The sequence below is a fragment of the Bactrocera dorsalis genome, chromosome 1 (assembly GCF_023373825.1).
Source record: "Bactrocera dorsalis isolate Fly_Bdor chromosome 1, ASM2337382v1, whole genome shotgun sequence".
Taxonomy (NCBI): domain Eukaryota; kingdom Metazoa; phylum Arthropoda; class Insecta; order Diptera; family Tephritidae; genus Bactrocera; species Bactrocera dorsalis.
In genome coordinates, this window is record NC_064303.1 from 32,192,691 (window position 1) to 32,216,940 (window position 24,250).

The 24,250-nt window shown below is 34.2% G+C and overlaps 1 protein-coding gene across 6 annotated transcripts in view; it reads left to right on the plus strand.

Moving 5' to 3' along the window:
* The window catches only part of LOC105221840 (beta-1,4-glucuronyltransferase 1), a 289,787-nt gene that overhangs the window by 43,028 nt on the left and 222,509 nt on the right, over nt 1-24,250 (plus strand). For all 6 annotated transcript variants that reach the window (XM_049451423.1, XM_049451414.1, XM_049451438.1 and 3 more), the window contains one exon: nt 3,006-3,049. The gene's annotated coding sequence lies outside the window, so the exon portion shown is untranslated. The remainder of the gene's footprint in view (nt 1-3,005; nt 3,050-24,250) is intronic.

Below are 24,250 nucleotides of genomic sequence, written 5' to 3' on the forward strand. Positions count from 1 at the left end.
GAACACTTCTTCAGCCTGCTGCGTGGCGGTGAAAACATAACACCATCGATAACGATAAAGCGGACGTTCCATTGGCTTGTTGGAACAGCTGCTGGCATACGCCTACGATATTGATCTCATTGACCACAACAACCGCGCTGTTTGTTCTGCTTTCTCCAGACTGTATAAGGAAGCGAGAAAATGGGTCTGAGAGTGAACGAGGGCAAGACGAAATATCTCCTGTCATCAAACAAACAGTCGTCGCATTAGAGACTTAACTCCACGAAACTATTGACAATCATAACTTCGAAAATGTCGATAATTTCGTGTATCAAAAAAAGGTGCTACTTTGGACTGAGTAGGCAATTGAGAAATACGAGGGCTGCTATATATATTTTTGACCTAATAATGAAAATAGGCATATTTATCAACGAAAATGGTTTTTGTTTTCGTTGGATTTGCCTCGTCTTGGAAGACCCACACTTTCGATTGCTGTTTTGTTTCGGGCTCATACGCATAGATCCATGATTCGTCACCTGTGACGATCTTATAAACGTCTTTTGAAGCACCGCGATCGTAGTTTTTCAGCAATTCTTTACACCAATCCACACGAGACTTTTTTTGAGCGATTGTCAAATTGTGCGGTATTCAACGAGAACAAACCTTTTTTACGGCCAGGTGTTCATGCAATATCGAATGTATGCTGGTGGGAGAAATACATAGGCATGCCTCTATCTGAAGGTATGTTACATGACGGTCTTGCATTATCAGTTCACGTACGGCATCGATGTTTTCTGGCACAACGGCTGTTTTTGGACGACCTTCACGGAATTCGTCTTTGAGCGAGCGTCGGCTACGATTGAATTCGTTGTAACATATTTTCACAGTGCTATAGGATGGTGCTTCATAGCCATACAAAGATTTTAGTTCATCGATGCACTCTTGTCGTGATAATCCACGTCGAAAGTTGTGAAAAATGATCGCACGAAAATGTTCACGAGTTAATTCCATTTTTTGGCCGAGATGAATTTTTTAATTCTCTCTAAATAAAACAATTCACCATTAAATGACAAAACGTTCTGAGTGATGTTATGCTAAAAAATGTCAAAATTTCCAATGGAAATGTCAGATTGCACCTGGCAACACTTAGTGTTGCCTAGTCCAGAAATATATATAGCAACCTACGTAAAGTCCTCTTTGGACGAACAAAAACCAAACTCTATAAGTCACTCATAATTCCCGTCCTGCTATATGATGAGACGGCGTTACGAGTTTTGGAGAAAAAAGTTCTGCGAAAGATTTATGGTCCTTTGGGCGTTGGCCACGGCGAATATCGCATTGGATGGAACGATGAGTTGTATGAAATATAGACGACATTGACATAGTTCTGCAAATTAAAAGACAGCGGCTACGCTGGCTAAGTCAAGTCGTCCGATTGGATGAAAACATTGCAGCTCTGAGCGTATTCGACGCAGTGCCCACCGGAGGAAGCAACGCAAGCAAGCAACTCCGTTGGAAAAATTAGGTGGAGAAGGACGTGATTACACTTAAAGTCTCCAATTGGCGACAAACAGTGAAAATGAAAAATGACTGGCGCGTTGTTGTAAAGTCGGTTATAACCGCGTAAGCGGTGTTTACGCCATTAAAAAAGAAAGTATTAATTGTATGTAGTAATGGCAAAAATAAATCAAATCGGGTCGATACTATCCTCAACTCCCATATGCTTAGTCATTCTCGTATTCTAACAAACCTTTTGTTGGATATGTTGGTCAGTGTATGAATTATATAAATATATTTTATATATTAGATGTAGGCAGTTGCACTTTCATGACTTGAACTTCTACAATTTGAAGTTTTCCATAACTCGAACTCTTAAATGGCAATAGAAGTGAAATTTCATACAAATATCCTTCCATAACTCTAAGTCTCTTACTCGAAGCTGTACATATAATTGCTTTGATTCCGATCTTTTGGTTGACGGTTCGCACGTATTTCCTTGGCTTTGATTTTTTTTCGCTTTCTTACTCGTTTCTCTGTGAATTTAACCCCAGTGAACTGATATAATGGAACAAATGGCGGTGATTAATCACTATATTTGCAGAACCTTTCGATAAATGTCGTTCTATTAATCAAGTGCATGTCAACATTTGCTCGAATTACTTTGCTATAATAATGCCGTTAGCCCACTTTAATAGGCAATCATTAATTGTGTAAAGAAGTAATGACAAATCACTTGTAAAGCATTTGCGAGATAAAAGACAAGCCCAATAATAACTTTCAATACTATGTATGTGTTTATATATTTATGTATTACATATGTATATATACATATTTATAAATATGCATAATTTTATTGTTCTATCGAAGTTTGCTTTGATGAATTGCATCTATTTCCAGCGAAACGCTTTGATAAGCATTAAAATTAGACATAAACATTATCATGTTGACAAAGCACGAGATATTTACTATACTCGTATGTGTGTGTGTGTGTTTGTGTGTTTCGCCAACGTTCTGCTTAAGTGTCATTGTTTGATTTTGCCAATGTAATTTATTTAAAATTTCTGTTTTATTGTCATGTGAATTGCACAGACTGCATTTTAAAAGTACATACATACACATACTCACACATACAAGTAAGCAAAATTTTCATTCATAAAAAGATATTAGCTCAGTAAATATGCAATAACAAACGTCCTCATTTAATCGCTTGTTTGTTCTTTTTTTGTTGGCTTAGATTTGCACATGTATGTACGTACGTATGTGTAGACAACTAGACAACTAGACAACTGTGTTTGCACTTAGCTTTGTGCATTCAATAAATTATTTGCCTAAGTCGTCATTGTGAAAGCTTCAATGGCAATTTTAAAGACAACAATTGATATTGAAATACACACATACACACACACACTTATTCAACTAATTTATTTTGTTATATTTCCGGTGTTTAAATTTTATCAAACAATTTGTTATATGAACTTATAAACACAAAAACAACTAGAACTTACATTTTGAATTATTTATTGCAGATTTCAATGCGCGTGAACGAAAGTTTCTTCGAATTTAAATAAAGGTATGTGACCATTAATAAAGAATGTAACGAAATATGAATTGAATTAAATGACGTTACGTAAGGTATACAAACAAACTCAACTATAATACTACTCACGGTTGCATTTATTATGATATAAAAGGATATAAATATATTTTTATCTTTATAAACTTAATATAGCCTGCTCAGGGTACAACAAAAATTCCATGTGAATCTCTCTGAAAGTGTAATATTTCTATTCACTGCCAGCTCTGAACTTCCTTTTTGATCTCACACCGAATTTAACGACTAAAATCGATACAGAAAAATATTATTATCAAGTGTTATTAGAAGTATCAGGTTTTCCAATAGGGTTGATATGATTTCTATGTATCGTTTCGGCCATTTTTAATATGTCATGATCTGTAATTTCTTTTTACTGCATTCAGTAATGTTTTCATTTTCGTCATGGAAGAGACTCAAGAACAACGTTTACAAATTATTGAATTTTATTATCAAAATAATTGTTCTCCAATTGCAACTTTTTGTGCGCTTTTGCCGTTTTATGTTCATAAAAATCGTCCACCTGTGCTCGCTATTCGTCGAATTGTTGAAAACTTCGAGCGTACATTTTCCTTACATAATGTTCAACTGCCAATAAGACAAAGAAACGTTCAAAGTAATAAAAATATTGCTGCCGTTCAGACAAGTATTTCTAATGACCGCAATTTGTTGCAAACCACATCCCGGCGGATTTTGAGAAAGGATTCTGGCTGGCATCCCTACAAAATTATTCTCACTTTAGAACTGAAGCCATTAGTCCACATTGAAGGTCGAAAATTTGCTAATCTTGCCTTGGAAAAACGAGAAAACGAATAGGACTTTTAAAGAAAATCATCTTCGATTCTGGTTTGAAGAAAATCCACAAAGCATTCACGAGAAACCATTACATTTACCTAAATGGACAGTTTGATATGGTTTTTGGTCTGGTGGAATAATCGGTCCGTACTTCCTTCGAAATTAAAAAGGTGACACCGTTACTGTAACTGAAGAGCGGTATAGATCGGCATAACCAACTTTTTATGGCCGCAATTGGAAGAAGTAGATCTTTCCAACATCTGTTCCCTACAAGACGGTGCTATGTTCCTCAGAGCCCCTGCAAAACCCGAATTATTGCGAGAGAACTTAGAAGATTTGATAATTTCAAGAAATCGCGACATAGTATGGCATCCAAGAAGTTGTGTTTAACTTATTGTGGGTTTATTTGATGTCATTGATCTTTAGCAAAAAACCCGAGTCTTTTCAAGCTAGAAGTCAATATTGAACGTGCTACGACATGTACTCGAAAATTGGGTTCATCGAATTAGTTCCTGCCAAAGAAGTTGTGGAGGTCACTAGAAAGATGTTAGTGTATTCTTTTTTGAAAATAATTCGTATTATTCTAATTGAAAAGCCCTATTTCAAGTTTTGTGATCAATTTCTGTTTTTGTGGGTCAAAATCTTTCTGAAGAAGATGAAAATTTACATATATTTTTTAGAACTAATAAATTATAAGCAAAACATCTCAAAATCAAATACTTAAGTAGTAAGAAGTCTTTGAAAATGATAAAAAAGAAAGAAATTCATTGTAGACAAAAATTAAAGTAAAAAACATTTGCGTTAATCTGAGGTCGGAAAAAGGAAGTGGAGGATCGTGGTTGAATTTTTAAGGCTTAAGAATGGTTCATCTCGATTTCCATCAAAACTACTAAAATTGATTTGGTATTTTTATTAAACGTTATTTACGTATTTTTATTAACTATTATTATTAATATAATATTATTTTTACACAAAACTATAAAGACTTGAGACTTATAGGTTTAAACGCAACATTTCCGTAAAACTTTAGTAGAAATCTTTGTCAACTCGCTTTTCTGCCAGAACAGAGTTCATTGCCGTCATCTCAGAAATTTTGTTTTAATAAAATTCGTTACTCTCATTTTTTGGATTTTTTGTATGACTGTGATCTCTGAGGATCTCATTATTCAGGCTCTATGCCATATAAATGTCATTAAAATTTTGTTAGGTAGGTTTTTTGACATTTATGTGTACTAACATACTGCTATGAACAAAAAATAGTAAGACTTTATTCATAATTTTGATAATTTAATTTATTCTTCAAAAACTAATTCGGAGTGTACCACATCTCGATAATCGAAGAAAACTGTCAACGCCTCCTTTAACGTTGTTCTTTTGACTTCGGCTTGTAACCATAGACGCGATGCTGTTTTACACAGAAATTAAGTGATTTTTGAAGCAATCGTGATTTCTCTTTTGTTAGGCTGAAATGATCTTTCAAAATGGTTTTTACTGACCTTTCCGAACGATCCGGCACCAGAAATTTGATTCCGCACACAAAATTTAATGTAATTTCTTTCACTCATCGTAAAAGTCGCCAATTTTTAAACACATATATAATCTTTATGTATATATATATTTACTTATACGAGAACTCGAACTCGTTCTCGTTCTCGCTTTAACCGAAGTTACTCATCCCATTTGAAGAACGGAGTTAAAATAAAAAAAATCTCAATGAAACTTCTTAAAACGCAAAACGAACGAACACTCGAACGTTTATTGAACAAAACAACTTTCTGCTAAATTGAGTTTAAAAAAAAGCATTTGTCGAAAAAGTCTTTTCGTATTTTGTCAATAGATGTCGTTGCAGTCGTATATCTCCAGTGCTACCAATCACATTGTGTCATACCATATAGTGTTGGAAAGGTGAGAATTTAAGCTAACCTAAAAAAAATTAAATTCGAGGAAGTTGAAAAAAGTTACAGCTGTTCAAAAATGAGTGAAAATGATGAAGAAATTCGCTATATTTTGAAATGTTTGTATAAAAAAGGGAAGAATGCCACGTAAGCCACCAATGAAATTTGTGAAATTTTGCTGAAGCGATGCTGTACGAGTATCAGTTCGTCTAGCACAGTGGTTCCCAAACTTATTTTGTCTACCGTCCACTTTGAGAACAAATATTTTTTTTGCGCCGCCATTTTTTCACCTATTTAAAAACCACTATAACTTCAAATTAATTATTGTGACCTATATATGTATATTAACGGAGAATTCTAAACGAAACTTTTACTATAACCAGCAACTTGAAAGCTGAGCGCAGTAGGTAACATACAACGGCGCTTAGGTCTCAAGTTAACTCTTACGGGCTCCACATGCCAATAAGAATGATTATTGAAACACAACTTTATAGTATTAAAACAGAGAATATTTTATTAAAAATAAAACTAAAATAATCGATCCATATATAAAAACGAATGTGAAGGATAAATCTGATGCTGTCTAATAAGTTTGTTGATATCAGGTTCCAATTTACTCAAGAACAGTTGCAAGTAGCCACGTTCGGTAACAAGCAAACGATTTCTATTTTTAGTAAGCAGTGGTGTCACAGCACTAAATCCACGTTCACACAAATATGATGATGGGAATGTTATCAAGAATCGTTGAAGGATTGACCACAATCCAGGGTACAATTGAGAGATCGTTTGTTGTAGCCAAAATTCTTGGTAACCATTTTTGAACTTGATTTTTATTTCCTCGTTTGTTGTCAATTCTATAAGTTCTTCTTCCAGCTGAGGTGACATTGCTGTGTTGACATTTGAAAACGGATCCAACACCTAGTCTGGTATTTCCAAGTTCAAAATGTCCTGGTATCTTTCGGTGAAGTCAATGTGGAGGTTTTCCAAATGTTGGCAGTAGGCAAACAACTCGTCGTTACTGCATGATACTGATAAATTCGGAAAATTGTGAAACTCACGTCTGCCCAGATTCTTTTTGTGTAGAAGCAGTTTGGCTGCGAAAGCAGCAACGACGTTTTTTGTTTTAATTAAATTTAGTTTATCGCCTTGCAGTTGGAGATTCATGTCGTTGAACAATTTATATAGGTCTGTCATGTAAGCTATATCATTCTTTGATGTTATGAGCTTGTTTTGAAATTCTGTATCTTCAGTTTCCAAGAACTCTATAACAGAGTTAAACAGGTTGTAGAATCGAGTCAGACAATTGCCTCTTGATAGCCAACGAACTACAGTATGAAACAACAAACGATTGAAATCCTCGTCATTAGTAACACAAAGCTGATGCAATAATCTATCACTCAAAGAGCTGTTGCGGATTTTATTGACTGCTTTGATGACATATTGCAGTGATTGAAATAGTTTTTTACTTAAGTTTCTAGCAACTAAATGTTGTCTATGAATAACGCAATGTACACCAAGGACATCTGGAATTTTATTTTTTAAGTGTGCTATTAAGCCTTTATTGCACCCTATCATAGCCGGAGCGCCATTCGTAGCAATTGAAATAATATTTTTCAAGGGAATCTCTTTCTCATCGCAAAACTATTCCAATATATTGAATATTGTTTCGCCTTTTGTATCGGTCTCTAAATTTCTAGCAAATAATAGTTCTTCACATATTTTCTCATCTTTAATAAACCTCACGTAAGACAACAACAATGCTTCATTAGTTGGTAAAGTGGACTCATCGAGCTGAATTGAGAATTGGCTTGTCCTCAGGTGATCGCACAATAATTCTTCAATGTTTTCAGCCATTTCATTAATTCGTCTTTGCACAGAATTATTACTCAAAGGAATTTTTCGGATAATATCGGCGGCCGGTTTATGAAGCACGGTAGTTATTACTTCATTTATTGCTGGCAATATTAACTCTTCTCCGATGTTATGTGATTGGCCTTTTTGAGCAATTAACAAAGAGATATTGTACGAAGCTCGAAGTCCGTCGTCATCTTGCTTAGCAGCCACCGAAAATAGTTTTGCTACACTTGGCTGAGTATTATGCTTCTTCTCTAGGTCTTGAAAATATGCTACATTCTTGTCTCTCTTATATGGATGCATTTTATTCAAATGATCTTGCAGTCTTGAAGGCTTCATTCGAAAATGTTTTTAGACATAGAAGACACAAAGGCAAGGATGGGTTTGTAGGATTTTCAATGGATCCAAATTTAATGTATTCCGCACAGTATTGCCGTCTCTTCTTTTTTACTTCGGACATTGTTTTGCTTTGAGAAATACGTTTAACTTCGCGAGTAGTGTAAAGGAGGCGTAAGTAGTGCTCATCTATTGCGCGCAAAACCACAAATGAACATAAAATAAATATTACATTGTTTATATAGGAATGCTTAAGCACAATTATTATATAGTAGTCCAAAAATATGAATTATGAATAAGGAGTTCAAAAGCTCAAAACGTGCGCTACATCAGCGCGACCGATTGACATGATTTTCATTTTTTCTATATTCAATAAAATATAACAGATATATGAACTACGCGGAGAGAAATATAGAACCGAGTTTGAGCAATCTTTTAATTCATATTAGTTGATGTTCACAAGTTGTTGTTGAAAGTCGAGAGCTCATGTAGTCGTTGTCTAAGAAGCCTCCTAGCTAAATAAAATTACAAATAACCCCCCAGGCCTCTACACAACGCCCCCATTTTTCTGGGTCTCTTACCGCCCCCTTGACACCTGCAGCGCCCACAAGGGGGCGTTATCGCCCACTTTGGGAAACACTGGTCTAGCACAACAATGGTTCTCTCGCTTCCGTTCTGAAAATTTCGATTTACACTAATGAAAGTTTTCCACTCATGGAATAATGTCTCTAGCGGAAAAATGGTACAAAGTGCTCGACCAAAATGGTACAAAATGTATTTGTTTATTTATAAAAAAATAAGTTGAAATTTGATTAGAAATACGAAAAGGCTTTTTCGACTACCTATTATTATCGATAAAGCGTATAAAAACTGCTACAAATGGTGTCAGTATTTTTGAAAGATAAAATATGTATATTTTTTGAAGATCTGACTTTTGCTCTTACATAGTAACTCTCATATAAATATGATTGAAGAATTGTTATACACCATTGAAAAGGTGGATTATATCGATATTTTCAAACACTCCAAAGGCTAACTTCTAAATACAGAATTTACGTTTTTAGTTATAATAAAATCTCTCAAAAAAATTGTTTTAGCCTAATAACCAGAAAAAAGCTTTTTTTTCGTACAGTACAATTTATATAAATGTCAACTTTATTTAAAAATGTCAATAGTTTTATACAAAATAGTATTTAAAATTATTTAAAACATCAAAATTATTGAGGTTCTAATACAAAAAATTCTAATTCCCCAGCAAACACTGAACACTTTGTTGACTAATCCACGTCAGTGTCGTAATGAGCTGTCAGTTTTGTCCGTCAATGTCTAAAGGTATATTTATTTCATAATATTTATAATATTTTTGCGCGTCATAACTGCGCATATTTACCTATTTATATGTAAAATACACACGTATACATATATATACATATATATGTATACATATATACGTGTTGTTCATTGTTTTTGTGTTGAAAATTTTTTTTTCATCGTTGCCATATTTCCCAATTACTGCAAATGCTTGGGCAGCCACGAACAATTATTTTTATTTGTTTTTTTCATTTTTGTTGTATTTTTTCAGTTTATGATTTTTGCTTTTGTATTTGCTTTGCTAAGTATGAAAATTCATTGCACATCATTCACTTTAATTACTTTTGTGGAAAATTATGGCACATTTAAATGTCTTAAAAATGATGTAGCAGCATTTTGTTGTAAAGCTTTACGAGCCTTTGCTCCGAGAAATAATATATCTGTACACACGTTAATTATATAATTTAGAGAACGTTAAAAGAAATATTAAAATTTCAACAGACAACAAAGTGTGCTTTTAAAATTATTTAACCAGGAGGACCCAACGTTCAAAAGCCAATTGTTTAAGCTTGAGAAAATTTTAAAGATAAGAACTAAGTTTGATTTTTAGCTTTAAATGACCTCCTCAAGAAGTAGCCGACAAAAAATATAATTGTTTTTGGTTTTTAAATTCTGTCAATGATAGTCAATAATGAAGAATAAAACATAAGCAATTTTTAGCTTCAAGGTTTCTATTAGACCTTCAAGCTTGTCTAATTTACGAAAATGCGAATTCATTATTTTGTCAGTTAACAGTTTGCAAGCCAGCTTGCAGAATGCCACATAACCTCAAACAAAATTCTAGCTAACCTAAAATGGTTTAGATAATCTAGTATCGACTCAAAAACTCAACAAAACCTCAAAAGTACTATATTGATTTTAAGATTAACCAATAGTTGTTAACAGCCATATTAGTACTTGGAGTATTTTGTTCCTGTGGTTTGAGGCTTCATGGTAATTGAGTTTGTCTTCTGCAGATTTGGATACCAGCCAACTGTCACCTTATCGAGCAAGCGCTATTCTTCTACCTTGATCGCTATTGGCTGAATTTCCGGGTGTAATATCTTCATGTGGTTCCTCGATACTTTAGATCATATGCTCTAAGCTGCAGTTAAATTATATTTTTAGAGTGGAAAAGGCATCCCATCTTCGCCAATGTTAATAAATACATATATTTAAATATATAGTATGACTGATTTATGCACAGTGAGTTAATCTCTTATGCTGCATTAATTGTTCTCTATTGACATGGAACCATATTCGTGTAGAAGTTGTGCCTTAATTAAAACCTTAAAAAATATTTTCAAACCTGAGTACGATATCTGCTAGTTGGTATGAGTTGCTGTAAGGCCTCAGTGATCAATTAAGGCCACTCTAACTGTAAAAAATATTGATAAATTAGGGATGGAGATATCTTTGAAGATACTTCATTCGAATTTTCTTGTAAGTTCCCTTTATTGCTATCTCTTTTTGCTTTCATCGTAGCGGTCAACACAAATTTAAGTTTCAACTTTTCGTAAAGTACTTTTGAGTGATGCAGCTTGGTCTTTCTCCACCTGATATCTCCTATAGAGTTCAGGTTTTAATCTTCCTCTGCTTCCACCGGTGGGTACCGAATCGAAAACTTGAAAGGCTCTCATCCGATGATGTCTTTGTCCATGCCTCTGCTCCATGTCGCAGGAGAAGAATGCAGAGGGACTTACTTGTAGAGTTTGGCACCAGTTGGCTAGAGGGATACTGCATTGGATTTCAAAGCTGATATGGTTGTTGGTGTATAGGTAGGTTTAGGAAGTTTAAAATAATCTTGATGAATTCAGCTTAGTTCATCTCTATTTGATATCAAAAGTATATCGATTTCTTCGTAAGATTAGCTCGAGTTATCTTGTAAGTGGGACAGTTCGATCACAGGTATTTAATGATATCTAAATACAGGATAAATAATCCAGTTTTTTTGAAATATTACCTCGGCAATGTCACACTTATTTTATAAGTGATACTAACTATTTAAGCCTGGGATATTCCTCTTATTTTAGGCCAATTTAGACTATGTTAAGTGAGGTTATATTTTAGGTTAATTTAGACTGTTTTGTTTAAACTGTGTTGAGTAAGTTTATATTTTAGGTTAATTTAGACTATTTTGCCTGTGACTATTTATGCCATCTGGTTATAGTTTATGTTGGTTTAGGTTAGATCTGTGATAGTTTAAAAAATTATGATATATTTTTAATTGTTTTTTCGTAGAACGTACATAAACCGAGTTCGTACTTTTAGCCATGTAACCTGCAGTAACGTTAATCAGATTCGACGATGAACATTTCTCGGCTTCTTTTAACCTTTTGCCAATGTAATCCGAATGGATCAATACTAATTTGGAATTTCTAGGATTTTTTTTCTGTATGAAAAATATCTTTGCTTTGGAGATTTGCTCGGCTTTTGTGTTTTATTATTATTTATTTTCCGGTTGAAAGTTATCTTAGGTTACGTTAGGTGATTTTTAAATAATAACGGTAATCACAATTAAAGGTGAACACTTTTCAGTTGTTTTAGGCATTTTTTCTGTACTACATACATATATTGAATTGTTGGTTATGGTTTCTAAATATAAAAAGCAGGTTTCACAAAATACAGCAGAACTTTGGAGGCATAATTGAACTCCTAGGTCGTTCCCTTTTCGATAAATAAAGCACAGAGAGTTCTTAGCAAGGCGTTTGGATGGTTTAGTAATTCTCACCTTGACATATACTCAAGAGTCTTCTCATCAATTTAAAAATATTTTCACGTGTATTTGATAAGCTTAATTTGTAAAACTTTTGTAATATTTTTTTTTTTGGGTTATTTTGAATATCAGTTATACGTATGAAAATATGATGCTAAAAAACTCGAAATTTCATCATAAAAATAACATTGCAGCGCATGAATGCACAAAATACTTGGTGTTCACCGATAACATATAAAAAAAACAATTGTTGTATATATATGTATGTATAAATTCATCTAAAATATTAAAGCCCCGCACAAGCTAACTAATTTTCAATTCGAGTGATGGCTGCCATTGCGAAATATTTCAAAAATCACATACATGCACACCTCACCATGGATATTTTTTCCTCCGGCTTTTCCCACAAATCACTGCACTTCGATAGAAAAAATACATAAGCCGACCCCCTTCACTCCGCTAACCTCTTTACTTATCAGTTTCAATATTTTATGATTTATGTGTCTGCAATATTGTGTTGTTTGCATTGCTTGTTGTTGTTGTTTGTGCATTGGCGCGTCTGCTGCTTTGAGTGAAAACTAAAAAAGCTATTGTGGCGTTATGATTTTTGCTGTTGTTGTTTTTTTATTGCAAAAAATATATATTTATTTTTATTTTGCAAACCACAACAACGAAGAGAATTTATGCATCGGTCAACGGCAGTGTTTTACTGCAGTTGAAAGGGGAAAAAATATTTATAATAAATATGTGTGCATTATTGTGGAAATCATAGATGAAAATGTAGAGAAAAGAGAAATGGAAACAATTGCATTTAGCTGATTGAAAGTAAGCAAACAAAATTATTTTTCTATTTTTTTGACTTGTTTTTTTGCTTCAGTAGTTATTGGCATTTAGCTGAAGCCGTTCATGCGCCTATGAGTATGCTATAATTTACCAAAATTGTTTAATCTTATTTAAACTCTGAATTAAAAATTTCTAGATTTACATAAGTCCGTGGTAAGTCAACGATAAACTATAGTGCTTTATGAAAAAGTCTGCTTATTAGCTGAGTATTATTTTTATACTCTCGCAACAAAGTTGCTAAGGAGAGTATTATAGTTTTGTTCACATAACGGTTATTTGTAAGTCCTAAAACTAAAAGAGTCAGATATAGGGTTACATATACCGAAGTGATCAGGGTGACGAGTAGAGTTGAAATCCGGATGTCTGTCTGTCCATCCGTGCAAGCTGTAACTTGAGTAAAAATTGAGATATCTTGATGAAACGTATGGTACACGTATTTCTTGGCTCCATAAGAAGGTTAAGTTCGAAGATGGGTAAAATCGGCCCACAGCCACGCCCACAAAATGGCGAAAACCGAAAACCTATAAAGTGTCATAACTAAGCCATAAATAAAGATATTAAAGTGAAATTTGGCGCAAAGAATCGCATTAGGGAGGGAAATAATTTGTTTGGAAAGGGGGCGTGGCCCCGCCTCCTATTAAGTTTTTTGTACATATCTCGGAAACTACTATAGCTATGTAACCAAACTCTATAGAGTCGTTTCCTTCAGGCATTTCCATATACAGTTCAAAAATGGAAGAAATCGGATAATAACCACGCCCACCTCCCATACAAAGGTTTTGTTGAAAATCACTAAAAGTGCGTTAACCGACTAACAAAAAACGTCAGAAACACTAAAATTTATGGAAGAAATGGCAGAAGGAAGCTGCACCCAGGCTTTTTTTTTTAAATTGAAAATGGGCGTGGCGTCGCCCCCTTATGGACTAAAAACCATATCTCGGGCACTACTAATCTAATTAATTTTACAGCAAAATAAAAATATATGTAAATGACGGATAATGAAATCTCGATTATCACTTTATCATGCGGGAGTATAAAATGTTCGGTGACACCCGAACTTAGCCCTTCCTTACTTGTTTTTTTTTTTGATCATTGCTATTTTATATTTTTTTTTTCCTGACTTTGGAGGTGTATTCAGGTTAAAACTTCATAATATCTCAACGTGTTATATGCTTCAAACTTTTCAATGCCCTTCACATAAGTGAGGGCTGAAGTATTTTAACGTGAAAAAGTCATAACAGGATACATTTTCATGTTATTAAGGGTGATCCATCTTGAGGTTCCTTACTTCTTTAAAGAAAAAAACTTCAAATGTAATGGCGAATGTTTATTATCATTCGGAAGAACAATTGTTGGCATTTAATTTTTGGAGATTATCTCTTTCAAATATTGGCTGCGGCTACCTGTCAGATGGTCCATCCGTTCAGTTCAAGTCGTTCCATACGTCAGTATCAGTTGCTTCGAATAGCGCCGAATCGACCCTCCACGATCTTCGTGTACATTCTCAGCTTTATTTTCTTCACTGCGTGCGGACGTGGTCTATTCGGTCGAATATTATCCAGTAGTTAATGCTAGACTGCTCCATCAAACTCAAGTCCTTGTATGGAAAACTTTTTTATTTGACGAGATAACTTAATTAAATTTGGCATAGGTTATTTTCTATGACAGTGCTACCATCTACGAACATATTGTTTAGATCGAATCACTGTACCATAAAGCTACCATGGAAACTGATCGGCCTAAATCAAGTCCTTCTATGGAAAAATTTTATTTGACAAGATATCTATACAGAAAGTGTTGTAGATTGTTATTCAAGGCTACGCTACAATAACAGAAAATATTGTGTAGATCGGACTACTATAGCATATAGCTGTCATACGAACTGAGCGTTCCAAATGAAGTACTGGTATAAAAAAAATTTTAAGTTGATAAGATATTTGCACGAAATTTGGCATAGATTATTTTCCACGATAACGGTACAATCTCAGAAAAATTTGTTTAGATCGGACTACTATATCATATAGCTGTCATACAAACTAAACGCTCAAAATTAAATATGTTTTTATACCATTTTATTCCATACGAAATGTAATTGTGGAGGGTTTTATAGCTACGGTGCAGCCGAAGTTAATTTTTGTTTCTTATTATAAGTAATCCAGCGAAATTTACGCCGATTGAATTATCATACTTTCCATTCTTTGTTCATATATCATGTTGTGGGAAGCACTGATAGCGTTAAGATGCCACTTTTTCTGCTGTAATGCAATATATTATCATTGAAATTGCATAATCAAAAGAAAGGCATATTAAAAGAGACACAAAAAAGTAAGATGCCATGAGAGATAGAAAGCGCTTGCCAGGCAATTGAAAGTGAATCTGCACATGTTAGCGTTTGTTGTTATTGTTAAATCGGTCAAGGTTTCAGTGAAGAAGACACAAGCGCGCAACTCAACTAAGGCGACAAACATACATCATGCATATGTGATATGTACTATATGTTTGAGAATACAAATATGTGTGAGTATACATATATATGTATATATCTACATATTTATTACTTGGAAGTGCGCTTTAAATAATACGAATGCAAAAGGATGTACGAGTATGCATAAATTTCTTGCATACGTGTAGGGCCACAATGCAGCTGCGGCATGCAGCGCCAAGTTAGAGGATGCCTTACATTTTTTTTTCCTTTTAATTTTCTCTTACAACTCAAGCTGTTTCATTTGTGGATGCCACTTTTTGTGTGCTTTTTCGTTTTTTTCTGTTTTTTTTCTGTGTATTTGACTATGCTGGTAGTTCTATTCTTCTGCTGCTGCTTCTTCTTCTTCTTCTTCTTTCTGCCTGTAGTGATTCGCTTCCATGCTGTTATTCCTTTTCAGTGCTGCCATGCTTTTGCAAGCGCGCCTTTATGCTTACACACACATACACCCATACATAGACATACCAAGAAAAATTCACACACACATGGTAAAAATGCATAGCCCACTTTCATTTACATACAAACGCATGAAAGTGTTTGTGTGTGTGTTTGTTAGACTGAAGGAGCACCTTCGCGCTGTGCGCTTGACTCGCCTTGCCCGCTTGAACCTCGAATGCCATTAATTTGGTCCCCAAACAATAGAGCAGCCGCTCGACAAGCAGGCTAAGTTCAAATAAGAAATGCAGAAATGCTAGAAAAAATGCGGCAATGCATAGCAAAACACACACACGCATACACTTGCTTGTGTAGCGCAACTAGGCGCTTTCTTGAGAAATTTTTATGAAGACTTTAATTATCTTGTTCACAGAGGGCGTTTGAATTTCAATAAAACAATAGAACAATGCACAAAGCATACAATGCAAGCAGTGAAATATTATAATTTGCAGAAATGCTGATGTGGTTGTTAGCGCAAGTGGGTGCTATGGCATGCACTTTCTTTATGATAGTATGATGTATGTGTTAGTCATAATCATAATAATTGCTGAGAATGGTAAGCACTTTCATATATAATTCGAGTAAGCACTTTTTATGATTTTATTTTTTTATGACTAACGTTTTTATGCAATTTTAAATACGAATTTTTGATATTTTTTTCATACGTCTTTTGTAATAAATTTAGTTTTATAACTATTTTGGAGGCTACAATGGCCTTAGATCCTAGACTCTTAGCTAGTAATAATACGCTTGATGACATCCTGGTAGTCGGAAAGCATTGTTTCACAGACGTTAACTGCGGACTGTTTTTTTAAAAAAAATTGTGTGACTTTGGAAACAATCGTACTTTTACTTTTCTTACACCCAACTGATCTTTCGAAATGGTTTTTACTGATCCTTGCGATATTTCAATGATGCCAGTTAGATCCTTTTCTTTATTTACGCATACACCGCTTACGCGGTTACACTCGAGTTACCAACAGCGCGCTAGTCGTTCTTCCTTTTCACTGTTTGAGGACAATTGGAGATTCCTAGGTTAGTCAGGTCTTTCCCCCACTTGGTCTGTCCAACGGAGTGATGGTCTTCCCCTTTCTCTCCTTCCCCTTGCGTCGTCTACGGTGGTTTGTTTTCTTGATTTCTTGAGGGACACCTTGCACAAAAATAGTGTGTATTACTCAGAATTTACTGATCTGCGTTGTTCTGCTAGTATGGTTTGCTTGCTTTATATAATGTATGTATTGAAGGCATGCTGTTCCTATTGATGCCTAAATGGTAATTGTCTCAAACCCACGGTAGGTCACATGACTATCTTGCAATGCTAGGTTCTGCATAGCAATAATAGTTTCCGGAACAACAACTGCTTTTGGACGATCTTTACAAAATTCGTCTCGGGAAGAGCTTTGTCCTCAATTAGATTCACCATACTACCGATATACTTGACTCCAACATTGGAGCTTTAACACCAAAAATTGAATTAGTTCCATCAATACACCGTTGCGGAGTTAGTTTACGTCGAAAGTTGTAAAAAAAATGAACGTGCGAAAATGCTTGCGATTTCATTCCATTTTTTGGTTGAGGTGAATATTTTCAGTAACAGTAAAAAACGCGAATAGCGCTCGTATGGCAAAGTGTTTGAGTATTTACGAGTATACCATCAAAAATGTCAAACTTTACGTCAAAGTTGTCAGTTGCCCATTTGCAACACTAGTGTTGCCGAATCCCTAAATACAATATAAAGCCAGCGTACGTACGGAGCATTAATCTGGCGTCCAAGATATTCCGTTTTGCCATTGATTTGGCTGGTTGAACAGGTTTCACATACTATTTTTGCGTTCAAGTATGTTGTAATGAATTCCATTTTTGTTCACTGGTCACATCCCGAAGAAAAACGGATGCTTTTTGTTGCGTCCAAGCAGCACTGTTGACATGCAAAGTGGTATTTCAATGTCGCTTGATTCCAATTAATATGGCCCATAATTCCGGCCGTTTTCGGCGGTTGTTTTCACGCAAACGCCTCAATAAGGCCAAATAGAACTCCTTATTAACCATCTACCCGTCTGGAACCATTTCACGATGCACCAAATCACGAATATCGAAAAAAAAAACAATGATCATCACCTTGATTTTTGAGAAGTCTTGGTGTGGGTTTCTTGATTTCAGCTCATTTTCATGTCAAAGTAACTCCAAAGAAACCCTTTTGGGGCACTCTTTTTGAAAACATTCAGCTTTATCGGGACGAGTCGAGTAAGAGCGCATTTTATACCCAAAATATCGACAAAAATCAATTAAACGAACTCGCGAGAGATGTCGATCTCTCTTTCCATCCCTCTTCCACTTGTCTGACTGTTTTCAAACACCGTATCCTTCACTTTATAATAGTTTCATTAGTTAACAAGGTCGAAGGACGTCCAGAACGAGGCGTGTTTTCGACGATCATTCAATTACCCGGGTAATTTAAAATACAATTTTTAAGTACTTTTTCTTCACAATGTATATCTCATGGTCTGTATTTTAGGGCTTATACGTATTATCGATGAACTTTTGTTTTTGCGTAAATTAAAGCTACATGCTTAGATAAAAGGAGTTGCTAAAACTCGCAGTACCAACAATTCTCTGCTTTATTTGCAAGTTTCTTCCTTCAACGCGGAATTTTTCACACAACGCAAGCAATTCCGACAAGCCAAGCAGCCAAACGTCTGGTCTGCTACCCAGGCCATACACATATACATAGGTGTACTTCTCGAAATCTGCCAAGCGCACAGCGCACAACTCGTTGCAACGCTTATCCCTTTCTTTACACTCTTGCTTTCGTGCGACTAAGCCAAGTGTTGCACGGTGGCCCCGACGCGTCAAATGCTAACACACAGCATCCTTTGCCTGCACACCGCAAAGACCCACTAAAATCTGAATCGTAATTTTTCTGCCAACAGCGAACACTTGGTGTCCTCTTTATTGTTGCCATTGTACTTATCTAGTTGTTGGCAGCTTGACGGCCTCATGTAGCCTTGCAGCAATGGCATGGTCTGGCAACTATTGTAAAAATTAAAAAAAATATATATTTACATATATATATATAAAGTAAACAGCAAAAAAAACAAAAAAATAAAATTGCTGTACACGAAAAAAGACAAAAAACTAGAATATTAAAGGCAAACTTAGCATATGTTTAGGCGCTGCACACAAATTGCTGTTTCACTGCAGTGCAATTGCGGTAGTTGTACCGGCTCTCTGCTGCGCTCGACACTCCCTGCTCATTGCAACCACTTCCTCTCTCACACATACAGTTGTTGTGTGCACTTGCGGTTCACACTCTCCCGCCGCACCCGCACAGCGCCGTTTCGCCTTAAAGATTTACTTTTCCAAAAGTCAGCAAAGAAAATAACTTTTGACATTCTTTGTTGTTCGTCGGTGACTGGTGGCGGATCTTTCGTGGTGGCTCATATGCGCGTGTGTGATTGTGAGTCGGTTGCATGTTGGCATACTTGCGCTGTTGTGCAGCATTGTTGTCAACAATTTCTGTTTTGATGTATATGCATTTGGAGGTAGCATACTTGCAGGCGCCAAGCGCCGCACGCTGAATTTATAACTTCAAAAAACGATTTTCAGACAGATTTTGCCATTTTCCGTTCGTGTTTGTTGTAATATTTTTAGTTTTTTTTTAGTGGCAGGCGCCAAAGGTCAAGGTTTTATCGGAAAATGCTATAAATTAAATATTTATAAATGTTAAATAGTGTGAAAGTAAATTGAAGTACCGACAAGTACTGGAAATTTGATAAAAACTAAATAAATAAATAAATAAATTTAAGTTTATAAATAACGGATCAGTATAACGGTTTTCAATACGTTTTTTGGAAAAAAATACCAGAAAAATAATAATTTTTTTATAAAATTTTTAAATTTTATTATATCTGAAAATTCTTATATAAGAGACTATGTTTGATGGAGCATTTCGCTACACCTATTTTTATACTCTTGCAACATATTGCTGAAGAGTATAATAATTTTGCTCACCTAACGGTTGTACCTATCACCTAAAGCTAAGCGAGATTGGTATGGGTTTATATTTTTTAAATCCGGGTGACCGTCTGTCACTTTTGATGAATCTTAGTATACGCGTTTCTGTGCAAAAAAAAAGTACGAGTGCGTAGATTGAACATATCTCAGGACTCTTCCGATTGATTTCGACTAAATAACATTCTTCTCACATTCTTATGTCACAGGGCGAAATCGGTCTACAACCACGCCTAATTTTAAATTTCATTTGATACTTTCACTTCCCAGTACATCAATCAAGAAGTAATTAACTTAATGGGATAAAATTTTACACTAATAATTCTTTTAAAGTATGTCATCTTATGACTAAAAATCCAACCAAAAGTGTTCAAGCCTCTAGGTACCGAATATGTGGACCCAAGTATCCATATTTGACTTTTTACCGAAAATATCGGTAGATAAACCCCATAGAGGCCGTATTACCTGACGATACTTTATTTCTTACAGGTTGCATGAAAGTATGGATATGGAATGTTTGATTATGCCCGAATTCCTTACTTGCTTTATACTTTTTATAAAATCTATTATCCATTAAATATCTCTACACTTTTATTACCGTATTTAATTTTCATTTGGTTCAATGTCATAGGTAACAATTTTTTTAAATGACGTTGGTAACTCTGGCAGGAACTCTTTTAAAAATGAAATTTCAAATATCACTCTGATGAAGTAGTTCAGTTCAAATATTTTCAACATAATGTTTTAAAAACATTGTTTAAAAAAGTGTGGTAACGCTAAAAAGAAATTGTTTTGATCTAAAATTTTTTAATTTTATATTTTTTTAATTTTAATTTTTAATTTTAAATTATTTTTTTTTTTTTTTATTTTAAGTTTATTGAATTCTAAAGTTTTTAATTTTATGCTTCTAATTTTAAGTTTTTTAGTTTTAATTTTTTTATTTCTAATTTTTTTAAATTTTATGTTTTTTAATTTTATTTTTTTTTTATTTTATTTTTTTTAATTTCATTTTTCTTTAATATTAAGTTTTTCTATTTTATGTTTTCTTCACTTTGAGTTTTTTTTTTAATTTTAAAATTTGTTAATCTTAAACTTTTTTAATATTAAATTTTTTCAATTTTGTAAAGGTGATTTTTACAAGCTTGATAACTTTAAAAAAAAAAAAAACGCATAAAATTTGCAAAATCTCATCGGTTCTTTATTTGAAACGTTAGATTGGTTCATGACATTTACTTTTTGAAGATAATTTCATTTAAATGTTGACCGCGGCTGCGTCTTAGGTGGTCCATTCGGAAAGTCCAATTTTGGGCAACTTTTTCGAGCATTTCGGCCGGAATAGCCCGAATTTCTTCGGAAATGTTGTCTTCCAAAGCTGGAATAGTTGCTGGCTTATTTCTGTAGACTTTAGACTTGACGTAGCCCACAAAAAATAGTCTAAAGGCGTTAAATCGCATGATCTTGGTGGCCAACTTACGGGTCCATTTCTTGAGATGAATTGTTGTCCGAAGTTTTCCCTCAAAATGGCCATAGAATCGCGAGCTGTGTGGCATGTAGCGCCATCTTGTTGAAACCACATGTCAACCAAGTTCAGTTCTTCCATTTTTGGCAACAAAAAGTTTGTTAGCATCGAACGATAGCGATCGCCATTCACCGTAACGTTGCGTCCAACAGCATCTTTGAAAAAATACGGTCCAATGATTCCACCAGCGTACAAACCACACCAAACAGTGCATTTTTCGGGATGCATGGGCAGTTCTTGAACGGCTTCTGGTTGCTCTTCACCCCAAATGCGGCAATTTTGCTTATTTACGTAGCCATTCAACCAGAAATGAGCCTCATCGCTGAACAAAATTTGTCGATAAAAAAGCGGATTTTCTGCCAACTTTTCTAGGGCCCATTCACTGAAAATTCGACGTTGTGGCAGATCGTTCGGCTTCAGTTCTTGCACGAGCTGTATTTTATACGGTTTTACACCAAGATCTTTGCGTAAAATCTTCCATGTGGTCGAATAACACAAACCCAATTGCTGCGAACGGCGACGAATCGACATTTCACGGTCTTCAGCCACACTCTCAGAAACAGACGCAATATTCTCTTCTGTACGCACTGTACGCATTCGTGTGGTTGGTTTAATGTCCAATAAAGTAAACTGAGTGCGAAACTTGGTCACAATCGCATTAATTGTTTGCTCACTTGGTCGATTATGTAGACCATAAATCGGACGTAAAGCGCGAAACACATTTCGAACCGAACACTGATTTTGGTAATAAAATTCAATGATTTGCAAGCGTTGCTCGTTAGTAAGTCTATTCATGATGAAATGTCAAAGCATACTGAGCATCTTTCTCTTTGACACCATGTCTGAAATCCCACGTGATCTGTCAAATACTAATGCATGAAAATCCTAACCTCAAAAAAATCACCCGTTATTTTATTCAATTCCAATTTTTAATTCTAATAATTTTTCAGTGTTTTAGATCCATTTATTTAAATTTTTTGTGTAACAGGTTGGTTCTTTAGATAATTTTGACAACACTCTAACAAATGTCATTTTAGATTATGTCAAAATTTTTTATTATTAAAGTTTAATTAGGTTCCTCCTTTTCAGGTTTTGTTTAGAAAATAAATTTCAGCCTAAACAAAAACAAATTCATAATTTCTTGACGATGATACATTAATTCGAAAATATATAATATACGAATATTTATTTTATCAGATTGTCTTTTGTTAGATATACTTATTTATATGAAACATTTGGCAACTCTGGCAAAAATATTCTTAACAATATTGGTACGTCATATAAATAATTGTAGCTTGTGGTCATACAATTTAAAATACGGAATAAAACAAAAAAAATATACAATTTTAAACAGCTGGCAACTCTGTTTGCAACATTTTTATACCCTGAACAGGGTATACATATTAAGTTTGTCACGAAGTTTGTAACACCCAGAAGGAAGCGTCGGAGACCCTAAAAAGTATATACATATATAAATGATCAGTATGTTGAGCTGAGTCGATTTAGCAATGTCCGACTGTCTGTCTGTATGTATATATACGAACTAGTCCCTCAGTTTTTAAGATATCGTTTTGAAATTTTGCAAACGTCATTTTCTCTTCAAGAAGCTGCTCATTTGTCGGAACGGCCGATATCGGACCACTATAACATATAGCTGCCATACAAACTGAACGATCGGAATCAAAGGCTTGTATAGAAAACTTTCACATTTGACAAGATATATTCACGAAATTTGGTATATAATATTTTCTTAGGCAACAATGTAATCTCCCAAAAAATTGTTCAGAACGGATTACTATAGCATATAGCTTCCAAACTGAACACATAGTTACTAACAGAAATGCACCTGTGAAGGGTATTTAGCTTCGGTGCAACCGAAGTTAACGTTTTTTCTTGTTTTTTATAAGCTTTTAATTCAATATTTTATTTTTGAAATTATTTTTAGAAATTTGCTTACGCAAATTGAGCTTCAACCATCAATAAAATGTAGTAAACTCAAGATTTGATTTGTTTTGTGTTTTAGTGCTAAAATGTGGCAACCCTCTATATATTATTATTTTTATTTAATGGCACAAATAAAATATTTGTAAGTATATACGTATTATTAAGTGTTGTCATTTGTTTATCATTTTAAAAAGCTAAATTTTATTTATATTCATTTCATCTACATTCATATGGCAACTCTATGTAAAATAAATTTTGAATTAAGCATCTTATTAGAGATTATTAGCACATATTTATTAAAATTAATCTATACTTTTATATATATTTAAATTTTTTTTAAATATGGCAACCCTTGTCAAAGCATTTTCTTTAATTAAACTAATTTCCATCACCTATATCTGTAATTACTTTCAACCCAAAGCACATCCAATTTATACATACGTTTAAAATAATAACATTTTCCATTTAAATGCCAATAAGAAGCGTCAATCGATTTGTTGTTACTCTTATTCCCTACCCAATCACCTTTTGATTGACATTTTGGCACACAATGCACAACGCACCAGCATTGCCAGACTATATGGATTCAAAGAAAACCACCAAGCCTTTTAAAGCGCTCCCACGCTTTTGTTAAAGCGAGTTTGGACATGACTTTAAGGCACTGACCTATGAGAATGTGTGTGTATGTGTCTAATTATTTATTGAAAAATCACAAAATTTTAAAAAGCTTAACAAAATTCAAATGTTTTTCCAAAAATATAATACAATATTTTTTAAACGAAGAATTTCGAAAATAAATTGAGGAAATTTACTAATGCTCTAAACTTAAGCTTAATATTACTTCGACCTATTTGCATTTAATGATTGAGTAGAATGATTGATTGCCTTTTCTTATTTTTCGTCATTATTTACAACGTGTTTATCCTTAATGACTTATTATCAGTCGCAACACTTTTAATAAAAGCGACAATTAAAATCTAATTACTTTGCGAAATAACTG